The sequence below is a fragment of the Lichenostomus cassidix genome, chromosome 3 (genome assembly GCF_008360975.1).
Source record: "Lichenostomus cassidix isolate B80296 chromosome 3, HeHo_3.0, whole genome shotgun sequence".
Taxonomy (NCBI): Eukaryota; Metazoa; Chordata; class Aves; order Passeriformes; family Meliphagidae; genus Lichenostomus; species Lichenostomus cassidix.
Genome location: NC_139483.1, coordinates 42079521 through 42092451, shown reverse-complemented (window position 1 = coordinate 42092451; position 12931 = coordinate 42079521). Strand labels below are relative to the sequence as shown.

The 12931-nt window shown below is 37.2% G+C and overlaps 1 protein-coding gene across 5 annotated transcripts in view; it reads left to right on the top strand.

Annotated features, from left to right (window-relative positions):
* The window catches only part of SIPA1L2 (signal induced proliferation associated 1 like 2), a 144435-nt gene that overhangs the window by 21166 nt on the left and 110338 nt on the right, over positions 1–12931 (top strand). For all 5 annotated transcript variants that reach the window (XR_014850834.1, XM_085055481.1, XM_085055479.1 and 2 more), the window contains exon 2: positions 5726–5798. The gene's annotated coding sequence lies outside the window, so the exon portion shown is untranslated. The remainder of the gene's footprint in view (positions 1–5725; positions 5799–12931) is intronic.

Sequence of the window (12931 nt, the reverse complement as noted above, 5' to 3'; positions counted from 1 at the left end):
AACAAACTCCAAGTAATTGCATGTTTCACTGAAGGTGTTTTGATTGAAACTGTGGTGATTTATCTGATGACCCTCAATCTGTCTTGGGCCCATCCAGTCCTTCCAGCTGGCTTACCATTGCTTTAAGATAAGAAATGGGTGTTTGGGCAGTGTGCTCCCTGAGAAATGAATGCTGTTCTCTGTGCTACTCAGCTAGAACAGTTTGGAAGTGCCTCCACTGGGAAGGCATCCCTCCACTGCTGCCTGTGCAGGGACTGGTATGTAGCATTAGGAATAGCATTAACTGTGATGGTGAAATACCTGTAATCTGACCTGGAGCTTGTGAGGTTCAGCCAGCCTGGATCAAATAAGGGATCCCTTCCATAGAGAGGCAAATATAACTTTGTGGTAATATTTTTATATTTGATATAATTCTGTATTGTGACAGCATTTGTGATAGATGTACTGTAATAGTATGTGATAGTGATAAAGTTCTCAATTTCCTTTTGAACTGAGTGAAATGTGTGGCCTACAAGATGATTAGTGCCCTCATATGCTTGGCTTCTTTTGGAATTTGGCTTTTCTGCAGACCACCGGGCAATTTACAGATTTTAGAGAGATGAATTTTACTCTTATTGTGATGGATATTGGTATTTCTGAAACTCAAAAACAAGTGTACAAACTGAGATACCGTGCATCCTGAACCAACACAAGTTATTTTTCATTGTGCTTGTGGATTTGGTTTAGAATATGGAGTTGAAGAAGGATCTGTCACTGGGGAATTCCATTTAGGCTCTTAAATAGACATTGTAACATTTCAGGCAGGATTGGTATTAAAATCAATTACCTTGTCAAATAAGGGAGGAGTTTGAGATTATTGTTTATGTTATTTTGGAGGGGTTTTATTTTGTTTGGGTGTTTTTGGGGTTTTTTTTTGGTCAAAAGTATCTGGAACATTGATCTCTACACATTTATCTGGGCAGGAAAATATTAGAAAGAACTTAGGGATTTAGATGAAAAACCCCATTTACAAGTCAACCTGTAAAATAATTGTGGTGTCCAAAGCCAGGGATTTCTCAAGTTTTATAGCAATGGTTAGTTTTGCAGTAAAGCATGCTGGTATTTCCTTAACCTTATTGTTTTCTATTTCTCAGTCTGTATTTCAAAAAGCAGCAGCATATTTTCTTTCTGAAATGAATAATTAAAATAGGTTTCTTGTATGAAACACCTGCACAGTAGGAAGTGAAACAGAACTTTTTAGCTCTCACTGTTTTATGGCAAGATTTCTGTTCCCTTTCCTTCCTGTAAACAAAAGGAGTCACTTAGATAGTGGGAAATAATCTATTTACAGGATATTTTCTGTATGAAAGGAAGGAAAAGGCCTTTACAGAGATCAGTCTATTGTGTTGGGAATATGGAAAGTTATATAGAGTTAAACTGAGTTTAGTACTTGGACAGGAAATACATGGCAAAATACATGTATTCACTTTATTCTTGACCCTGTAAAGTGTTAGATTCCCCCACTAGTTGCTGAAATCAGAGCAGGAGCTAGGACATGGAGTGCTGTGGTTTGATCCCAGATCCTGTGTGTAACCTGTGATCATTGTAAGAACTAGATCAGAGAGAGACTACACTTTAAAATAAAACTAAGAGCTTATGCAGTATGGCTTTTATTTATAAACAAGCACTTTTGATACTTGTACTTTTAACTAAATGTTCAAGTTACTTTTGCACATCTGTTTTCCCTTTATCTCTTTGAAATACAGTTGTCTTCTCTAGACAAGTGTCATAATTGGATTTTTCATGGAAGTAATGGTTTCCAATGTACTTGAAGAGTATATATTTTCAAAGTTCTGCTTTACATATGAAATACATTAACTATAAGTGTGGCGTGAACCAGGTAATCCTATTCTTGCCTATGTTATAAAATTAATTTCTGTGAATAGCTACTTGATTTTTCATTTATCTTCTGTAGCACCAGCAAGAATCTTTATCTTCAGTAAGAATTGTGGATTAGGTATTTAACTCTAAATTCTGCATAAGCATTATGGAATAATGTAACTTTTTTGAAACCTCAGGTATACAAGATGATAGGACTGACAATAGCTTTGCCAATAAAATTGAGCAGGTAGAGAAAAATCTGCATGGAATAATACTTGTCATTAGTTGTATCTCTTTCATCTGCAGTTCTTGTGCTTAAACCATACTTGAAAATGGAAATTCATTGTAGCAGTTTTTGTAGTTTCTTTTACTCCATGTGTTAAGTTCAAGTTGACTCCTAATACTTGAATATCATGAAAAGGCAGTTTTAAGAATGAGAAAGAATAAAGAATCTTGTTTCTTAATAGATACCGAACTCCATTTCTGTTTCAAAAGAGGTACTTAAATAAAACTTTTTAATAGCACTGTTATCTGCTAAAGAAATTTTTTTTCTTGCATGATGGGTTCAGTTCTTCATTTCTCTCAAGATAGAAATCCTAAGGTCTGGATATTTCAGCCTAGGCTGGCAAATAAGGCTGCAGGATGTGCATGTGTGTTTGTTAAAGGCAGCTGAGAATGGTTTATCTTCTGGCATGTCTTGGTGAAAGGAGAATGTGGCCTGTCTTTGTCCTAGTAGAAGAAAAAGAATTATTCATTTGCTGCCTGTATTTGCGTTTGTGTTCTTCTAGACCAGAACAGTTTGTCTGCTTGTTTGCTTTCTCTCTGTAGTTTCCTAATTCTTTGTTCAAGGCAGAGTTTTACCAAAAGGGCTACTGCAGTCATGAATCAGACTTTGTCTAGGTGTAAAGTGTAAGGTTTCTTCTTGAAAGTTTGGAGTGCTGAAGACACAAATATCAACAGCATCCCACAATCTAGAAGAAATTACTTGACAAGGCATTAGCTAGCCTTTGTGAAATTTATATTTTTCCTTGGATATCTCATAAAAAATATGACTCCTACAATGTAAATCGAGCGTATCCAGGGCACATCAGATTAACTGGGTAGATTGACTGTGTTAGGTTGATACTCTGGCCATACTGAGCTTGCTGTGGAGCTTATCTCTGCAGTGACCATCTGTACAGTGTTTTGGAGCACTAGGAAGCCTGCTTGGAACTAGGCTTTCCTGATTAGGATGCTGCCTAATTCTTTCTGGAATCAATTTCTTCTGCATAGCCAAAGATTTTTTGGGTAGAGAAAGAAAACTTGCCCAGAGAAAATAAGATTTTGTACTGACAATATTCTCATATTCTGCTTTTTGTGAAACAACAAAATAAGAATAGAAAATATTAAAAGATTGGGACACAAGTATTACCAAAAATCATTTTTTGTTGTTGAAAATGAGGTGCAGTATAAGGCAGGCCACATTTATGAATGTCTGACTTTTTGCCAAACAGGATTGACTTTCCTATGTAGGAATTAATTCTACCTGCATTTCAAGTATCTTTTGATGTGAACTCTTCTTTGCCCTGTCTCTGGCCAACTTGACTTCTTTGGTAACAATCCCTGTAGAAACAAGGTACTTGTTTTGAATTCCAGTTGACATTTAGATAAAGATTAAGAAACCAGCAAATTGAGCCCATGTATTACTCCCTGGAGAATAAAGCAACCCAGATACGACTCCACAAGTAGTAAAAGAGGAGATTTCCAGGCAAAACAGATCTGTGATAATCCCCTAATGCACAGCAGAGTTATGATGTCCAGTATTACAAATGAGTTTTGAAGTACACGAAAGAAAATAAGCTCAATTATTTCTGATTTGTAATTTGTTACTTGTGGGTTTAAAGGAACATACCTTACTTGAAATCTTGAGGGTTTGTTTTTTTTGGTTTTTTTTTTTTTTGCATTTGTAGACCTTCATGAATGTAGGGTCAAGATGTTATAGAGAACTTTTGAATCCTGGTGAAATAATAAATTATTTTTTAAGTATATAACATAATTTTTCTTCTTAATCCTTAAGTTCTTTTCCTGATGCAGTGTTCTGTATAAGAACTTTAATTTAAAGAAAAAAATTAGTATGTGGACAAGGCCCAGTGTTGTCCCATTTGGATGCCTCACAAAAGATCAACATAATCCTCTAAATCCTTCTTTACTCTGAGGAGCAATTGATTCCACTTTCTACTCCCATAAACAGACAATGTAAAAACTGTCTTTGAGACAGATATTTTAAGCTTGCTCTTTCAGTGATTTGAATGTATGATTACATTTTTTTGTGAGAAAAATGATGTTAATAATGATAATATTCTCATAAACTTATTTATAGAAAACAGAAAGCAGTTTCTTTTGGAAAGTCGTCCAGATTCCGTAGCCATTCTAAAAAAAAATGGTTTTTCGTTTTTACAGTTGCTTTCTTCTCATGTTTTTACTTTTGACTTTTAGTATTTATTACGGCTTTAGTTTCAGATTTTACTGGGGTGAGGTTTATGTGTGAAATTTGTCTTCAGATGTAATTTTTTGGTTAGGAATGAGAAATTTCTGTTTAATATCCTGGGGGTTTTTAATTGTCTTCTGTTAGCAAACAGATTAGTTATTTAATGATATTGGTCACCACTACCACAGATAGAGTTTAGAGCTTTCTTTAGCTTTTCCATGACAACCACACTGGCAAATGTGTTTGCTCAAGTTTTAGGCTGTAACTACACCAGGAGACGGGTTTTTTTTAATACTGTGAGCATACTGGTAAAAGTAGATTTAAGTGGTTGCCTAGTTTTCACTAGACCTAAAATGAGCATAGTAGTAAACTGTCCTGCATTCCATCTGTATAGGCTTTTTGGTTGTTTTTGTTACTGGTGTCTATAATACCTAGATATGCAGCTGACGTGGGATTTGGAGGCTTTGTGTTCTTTTCCATTGTATGCACTATTCTGTAAAATACCTATTAGAATTATTTTTATCCCTATGGTGGTGATTTAGTACAGGAAATAACATCTGTTCCTGCTGTGTGTGTTCTTTTTCCTTTCTTTCGGTGTGAATATAACATTGTGTGTTTTCAAGCCAGATTTTACTAACTGAGATCATGATAAAATGAACTCCTTTTCAGACTTCGTTAGTTCAGATATAAAATAGCCAAATTGCCTTATTGGTACATGACAGTTCTATGATTTCTCTCTTTCTAATGTTGATCAGACAGACCTAGCTAAAATATTTTGATATTACATATGGTTTTATTTACCTTCATTTAGAAGCAAATATAAAATTGTCAAATGTAAATTTTGCAGTGTTAGATAATTTCTTGGCTGTAAGTTATCTCACAGAATCTCAGACCATGTTTCTAAACTTTTTGGATCAACTTGCTACTCCCTTCTCTCAAAAGATTTTTTGGAACTTCATGACTTTTTCTTATCCTTGCAATTGAAAATATTACTAAGCTACTTGCTTTTTACAATACAGTTTTAGGAATAGCTGTGGACCCTTTATCATGACCTTTGAAGCAGAGCCATAATGAAACAGTCTGTTGGTTCAGCACCTACTGGCTCATGACCTTTTGCCCTAGCAACGCTTTTTTCCAGTTATTGCCAGGAACTTGCACAGATAACACCTTTAAATTCTATGCTGCAACACATACATATGGCACTATGCTGAATTTTAAAGCCAGTGAGTTGTTCTTGCTATTTTATTTGCATGTAGAAATTAGTAGATTTTCATTTTACACAAGCATTCATTTAAGCTTCTTTTTTTTTTAGCTTATCTCTTAATATCATAAGTGGATAGGTTCACCTAACAACAATAAACAATAAAAACCAATAAACTTTTCTCATTTGACTTGCAGGTATCTCCATTTTGTTGATATCAGAAAAAGAGTGACTCAAGTTGGCATCCTTTGTGAATTCTTCTAGCCAAAGGTAAGCATAATTATTAATTTGTGGCAAATATAGTTTTGGTATGTTTGTAGTACTACACTACCTTTTAAATAAAGAGGCAGCTGTGCTAGTGTCTTTCTTAATGTTTGACATCTCACAGATCGTATTTCCTTGGGATATCTAAAGCACCCTAAAAAACCCTAAGTGAATCTGTTATTTTCACTTGGCATGCAAGTGAATAAAGAATCATAGAATGGTTTGGAAGGGACCTTAAGGATCGTCTCGTTCCAACCCCCCTGCCGTGGGCAGGACACCTTCCACTAGCTGTGTTCAACCTGGTCTTTCACAGCTTCTCTGGGCAACTTATTCCAGTGTTTCACCACCCTCACAGTAAAGAATTTCTTCTTAATATCCAATCTATGCCTGCCCTCTGTCAGTTTAAAGCCATTCCCCCTTGTGCTATCACTGCATGCCCTTGTAAAAAGTCCCACTCTGGCACTCTTGTAGCCCACTCTGGATACTGGAAGGCTTCTAGAAGGTGTCCCCAGAGCCTTCTCTTCTTCAGGCTGAACAAGACCTGTCTTCAGACAAAGTTCAGCCTTTTTTTTTAAATCTGTAACTTGGCAGATTGCATCTCATTAATACTGAAGTGTATGGTACAATCAATATTATACAGCTGTAACTATACAGAAGGATTATTGTCTTCTGTAATGCATCAGATAAGCTAAAAATAAAATAATGGTTTTGGCTATTTGGAAATACTTAGCTTGTTGCTCTTCTGGAGAAGAGCTACGACAACCAGAAATAGACACTAGCATAGTAGGATGAAAGGATGTCCTTTGTAAGGGCCAATTTAGCTGCTTGTAGACAATCCTGAGCCTCCAGCTGCCAAAAATTATGACATCTAAATATTTTCTGCACCAGGAATCAGGAGTTGCACCCAGAATCAGGAGTTGCAGTTGTCATTTTATGCCTCCTATCTCTACAAACTCCTAGATCTATTTCAACTGGATTGTTTTTAGTTTTGGGGTATGGCCCAGGTTTAGAAATAGTTCATGTTGGCTGAACACAATCTGTCATCTAAACACATTCAGTGTAGTAGTTTTCCATCTCTGTCATATTTCTGACACCAGTAAAACTTTTAACTTTCATTTTCAACTACATATTGTTTCAAGGACGAAAAGAAATCTGAAGTAAGAATTCTTAAAAATTTTATTTAAAATTTATTATGCATTCAGTGATTTGTATGAAGTAAGATAACTGCTTTTTGTCAACCTATTCAAAGAATCATAGATTTAGGAGAGTCTGAATAATTGATCTTCCTTGCCATGTTTGCCATATGCTTTGATGATAGGAAAAAACCAATTTTCTGTCCAGCCACCTGAGCCCCTCAGCCATCCCTGTGCTACAGCAGTTAAACTAGGTGGATACTCAATAGCTATGTTATTGTTTATCAGATTTTAAGTGGCTCCCTTTGCTCACATCAAGTTAATAGCTCTTTTCCCCTTCTCATCTGAAGATCTCATCTCATTTTTTCAATAAATGGTCAGTTCTGTTATACAAAATAAGATCACCAGACTCCCTTGTTGCTGAGCTTGATGAAGCTCCTGTTTATTAACATCAGTGCAGAACCTATCTCTGAAAATCTTATCTCCTACTTTTCATATAAACAATGTGTTTTGCTTTGGAAATAGGCTGAGAGGACAATATTGTAGCATATTTTGCAGTATGTGTTGTCAGTAATATCCTCATTTGATACAATGCTAATGCCATAAAAGGGGCACACTGGTACTTCTAGTCTAGAATTGTGTGCTAACCACTTCTACTAATGCATTTGCTTTATCTTTTGGCTGTATAGTTGGCCAGTGCATAGTAGATGTTTAAAGAGATCTGGAAGAAGCTGAAAAATATAATTTGTATATTTTGCCCTCTTTCTGTGGTTTAGAGTAATAGTAACAATGTCAATAGCTAATGCTTTTGTCAATAGCAATGCAAATATATTCAGTAATTCTGTATGGTGTTTGATATCTCAAATACCCCTTTTCCATCTCCAAATTTTTATCCTTTATTTCCTCTGTGAGAAGAATTAAAATATACTTCGGTATAAATAAAATATCAAGCTACTTTATCTTTCAAGGCATGTGTGCTTCAGTTTTGGTATGGCCCATAGTCTTAACAATTCTATCACCTGCCACCTAGATGGAAAGGCCATGGGGTGAATGAACATTGGTTCACTTTTAATTGCTTAAAAGTTATTGGATCGCATACTACAAAATGGTAGTAATGCTGTGGGTTGGTTGGTTGTGTTTGTAAAATCACACTGATCTGCAGAGTTGGTCTTCCCAATCTGGTTCCCTTCTGACTGCCATAAATCTGTCAGGACTGATCAGTTCAGGGAGAGGGCTGTTTTGGTTCCTAAAGGTAATGAGCCAAAAAAATACCTATGCTAGATTATGTCTCTGCGCTGTGCTTTATGAAGTCTGTGGTTCTGGAAAGGTTTATGGGTTTGTTTGGATCTTTCCATTTGACTTACTGGAGCTTGGAAAGTGGTAGGAATCTCTCACCTCTTTAAATGCTACGTCCCTCTAAATAAAGACATAACAGTAAGAAGCATGAGTTGACTACTTGTGAAAGCATTAGCGAGGTCCTCCAAAACAGAAGTCAGGGTAAAATAACATGTATGTTAATAAAATGGAAGAGCTTCCTAATGTACATTTTGTGCTAGTTGTTTTGGAGAGGGCATGGGGGAAAAAAGGAGGCAGGTTGGGTAGAATAGTTAGGGTCAGGAGCTGGAGAGTGTTGAGTCTTAGAAGGGAAAGAGATGGCTAATTTAAAAAAAAAAAAAAAAAAAAAAAAAAAGGAGAAGCTAGTGTTAAACTTGCTTTCCCTAGCCCTTGGCAAGAGTAGTATATATTTTCTCTTTGAGGGAGAGGCTGATGTGCCCCTGGTGCTAACTAAACAGATATAAGAAAAAAAGAACAAATGCCTTAACAACCTTAAAAGGAATTGAAAGAAAGTTGTTGGGGGAGGGGGGGGGAAAGGATGCACACCATCCTGATTTCTTAATTAATGTAATCTAATTTATTTCAGTAAAATGATTTGTGTATTGTTCTTTTATACAAAGTGAAGGATTACAATAAATTATCTTAATTGAAATCCTTTGTTTCTGGCTCATGCAGAAAAAGACTTCTAATGAAATATTTGAAATAATTAAGAATTAGTGCAAATACTTTTGAAGATAAACTGCAGAATGGGTTAAAAGCAAATCCTGTTTCTGGTTGGTACTAGAACTGTGCAGGATGAGTGAGAAAGTTGGAAAAAGGAATTACACATTTGTGAAGGAGAGACTTCTCAGAGAAAATTAGAGAAACAAAATATGTAACAACATGGGGAAAATGAGAAATGAAAAAGTTACAAGAATTTCAAAACGGTTCAGGGAGAGCCAAAACCCTTCTGGAATTAAAGCTGGTGAAGGATGTGAAGGCCCATGAAAAACCTGTTTCAAGTACATAGGAGTAGAAGGAATGCTGGGGAAAATGTGAGCCCACTGATTGTGGGGTAGGGGATTTGGTGACAATAGGCACAGAAAAGGATGAGGTGTTCAATACGGTTTTTACTTCAGTCTTCACTGGTACGACTGGCCTTCCAGAATGCCAGTCAGTGTGGAGAAAGGAAGACTTAGCTTCAGTGGAGGGTGATTAAATTAAGGGATATTTAAACAAACTGAGCATAAAGAAGTCCATGGGACTTGATAAGAATGCAGCCATGAATACTGATGAAGCTGACTGATGTCAGTGTGAGGACACACTTGATTTTCTTCAAAAGGTCATGCAATTTGGAGAGGTTCCTGAGGACTGGAGAAAAGCCTGTGTCCAAGAAGAGTCTGGGGAAGTACAGATAAATAAACCTTGCCTGTCCTTGTGAAGGTGACAGAGCAAGTGATCCTGGAAGGTATTTCCAGATACATGAAGGACGAGAATATGACTGGGAGTAGTGAGCATAAATCCTGCTTAACCCACCTGATACCCTTCTATGATGAAATAGCTGGCTTGGTGGATGAGGGGAGATGGCCTTGATAAATGAACAGTGAGATAGTCTGAAAGCTGGCTGAACTGCCAGGCTCAGAGGGTTGTGATCAGCAGCACTAGCTCCAGTGGGAGGCCAGTGATGTACCCTAGGCACTGATCCTGGGTTCAATACTCTTTGATGTCTTTGTTCAGTGACCACTGTGGCTGGGACTGTGCACACCCTCAGCAGGTTTCCTGCTGATACAAAACCAGAAGTGTTTGATATCCCAGGTGGCTGGGCTGCCATCCAGGGGGACCTGAACAAGATGAAGAGTGGGCAGAGGAGAACATTCCTAGTTCAAAAAGGGACAATGCCAATTCCTGCAGTGGGGGGAGAAATGACCCCACGAACCAGAACTGGAGGTCAGCCACCTGCAAAGAGCACTGCAGAAAAGGACCTGGAGATTTGGGAGGACAGCAAACTGAACATGATCCAGCAAAGTGTCCTTGTGGCAGCACTGGTGGGGCCACACCTGGAATACTGTGTGCAGCTCTGGGTTTTCCAGTATAAGAGAGATAAGGACATATTGGAGAGCATCCGGTGCAGGTCACAAGGGAGGTTAAGTGACTGGAGCATTTCTCATAGAGAGAGAGGCTGAGTGAGCTGCAACTGTTTGACCTAGAGAAGGCTCAGGAGGATCCCATCAGTGTAAGAATTCTTGAAGGGAGGGTGAAAAGAGGATGGAGCAGGCTCTTTTCAGTGGTGCCCAGTGACAGGACCAGAGGCCATGGGCATAATTTGAAACATATGAAATTCCATCTGAACGTAAGAAAGGTTTTCTACTTTGGGGGTGGTTGGGCTCTGGAACCATCTTACAGGAGAGGTTGTGGATTCTCCATCCTTGAAGGTATTGAAAACCTGACTGGACATGGCCGTGAGCAGCTAATCTATCTGGCTCAGTTTGAGCAGGGGGGTTGGGGTTCATAATCTCCAGTGGTCCATTCCAGCCTCAAAGGCTCTGTGTGATTCTGAGAACATAGGAGAGGGGAAGAATTGATGTAGATTTTCCAAGCAGAAATAAAAAGCTACAACATTGATAAATTCCATTAATTAAAAAGATTAAGTCAAGGTCACTTGCAGCTCTTTCTTAATCGAGTTGTAGGGAAAATGCTCAGGTTGCTCATTCCTTGGTTAGTGAGCTTAGGTAGCAGGGCAATAGACATCAGAATATTTTTCAGGCTCGGTTAATTAGGATGGGAAAAAATTTAATGAAGTTTTAGAAGCATTTTTCAGGGTCAAAATTGATTGTCTAAAAAATCTATGAAAGCTTTGAATTTGGTGAAACTGGCAATGCTGTAATATTTTTTACCCTGTCTACGCAAGTTTTGAGTTGTTGTTTTCAGTACATTTTAGTCTTAAAATATTGATAATATGATACAGATGACCTCTTGTTATATTTGATCTTCTCTTGGGTAGCCTGTCACATCCACTCCTATCTAAAAAATGCAGACAGCTTAAAATAATCTCTTGCAGGCTGACCTGGTCTCGTTATTAACCCAGCACACTCTGAGCCCTGTCTGTTTGCAAAGTTGAGGGGGGAGGAGGGGGTGAGAGGCGAGGAAGCATTTAGTTTCAAAAATAGAAACCTCACAAGTACTCTAATTATCTTCTATGCTCCTCTAAAAAGCTATTCACTTGTTGTGAATATCATGTGAACCTCGTAGTTCTTAGCTGTTAGACTTTTTTTGAGGCTTTTTTTTTTTTCCTTTTGTCATCTCACTCCTGTCATTTAGCCTGGTAACCTGATTTGCTGCCTTGTCAAATTCTTACCTGTGAATGGAGTGTGTACTCTGTCTTGCATGGCAGCCTGTGAGAAGAGGGAAGGAGGAATACAAACTTTTTCCAGGTCCTCCATTTCATCTAGTGTCTGCTTGTATACAGTTTTTCTGTTTTGTCTTATGGCAAATATGGGAAAGTGAAATGTATGAAAATAAATCATACTTAAAAGTAAAATTTATTTAAAAAGAAAAATTCTATTCCTGAAATTTCTTGAGGTTCTTTTTCCTATTTAAGACTAGTGGCATTAACTGCCTTGGACAGCTTCAGGAAGGGCAGGGCTACGTGCCGTCAAATGCTGAAGATCAAAGTCTGCTGCAGCAACAAAGTTTTCTCAAAAATATAAACTAAATTTGTAAGCATTTTTGGAAGTAGTTATTTCTAAGGGGGATGGGAACACATATTTCCATCTCATGTAGTGTTTGTTAAGCATATATGCTAACTGCTTTGGGGAAAAGAGAAGTTGAGACATTTCTGTATGTGACATCCTTCCTTTTGTCATTTGTGTCTTGGAAATTATAGAAAAGTGATCTTTGTTATTGTTAATGATGATAGCAGCTAATTATGTTTAGGTGACTGACAGATTAGATAGACTGTTTCTACTTTGCCTTTCTTTATTTTTCAGTTGGCTTCAAAGCATCATTCACAGATATTTACTTAATTTCTCTTACTTAGGGATGGACGTTATTGCTGTATCATGTTTGGAAACCAGATACAAAGAATGTGACTTTGATTTTTTTACTCTTTTCATCTTTCCCTAAGTGGGATTATTTTTTTTTAAGAAGAGAATGTTTAGAAATTTCTTCCTGCACATTTTTGAGATTTAGAATGCACCTGTCAATCGATTTCTTTGAGGGGTTTTTGCCTGCCTTTTACTCCTTGGCAAACCTTCTTTTTAGAATTTTGAAGGTCAGAGTGAGCTGCAGGTTTAATTCAAAACTCTTTTCTAAGGACAGATAAACTGAGGGCATAGTCCAGCCCTTTTGCTTTACATATGCTAATTATTAGATAATATTTGGCAGTTGCTAGCTTTGTCTGAGCAGGAGCAAGAGTGTGGATTATATGCCAGCTGAATGCATTTCAGCTAATTTTGTCTCCAGGGCAGACAGAATTTACAGTACTTTTAGATTTAGCAAGATAAACTTACTCCTACTTTGCATTTTATATAGTTTGACTTAGAAACAGTGTTCTTAAACTAGAAATAGGTGTTTGAAATAGTTTGGGGGGGTTTTTTGGGGTTTTTTTTTTGTTCTCATATAAGTAAGTGTTTGCAACCATGATAGATTTCAAGTTACTGAAGTATGGTGTTACTAGATGAACTAGGAAGGAAA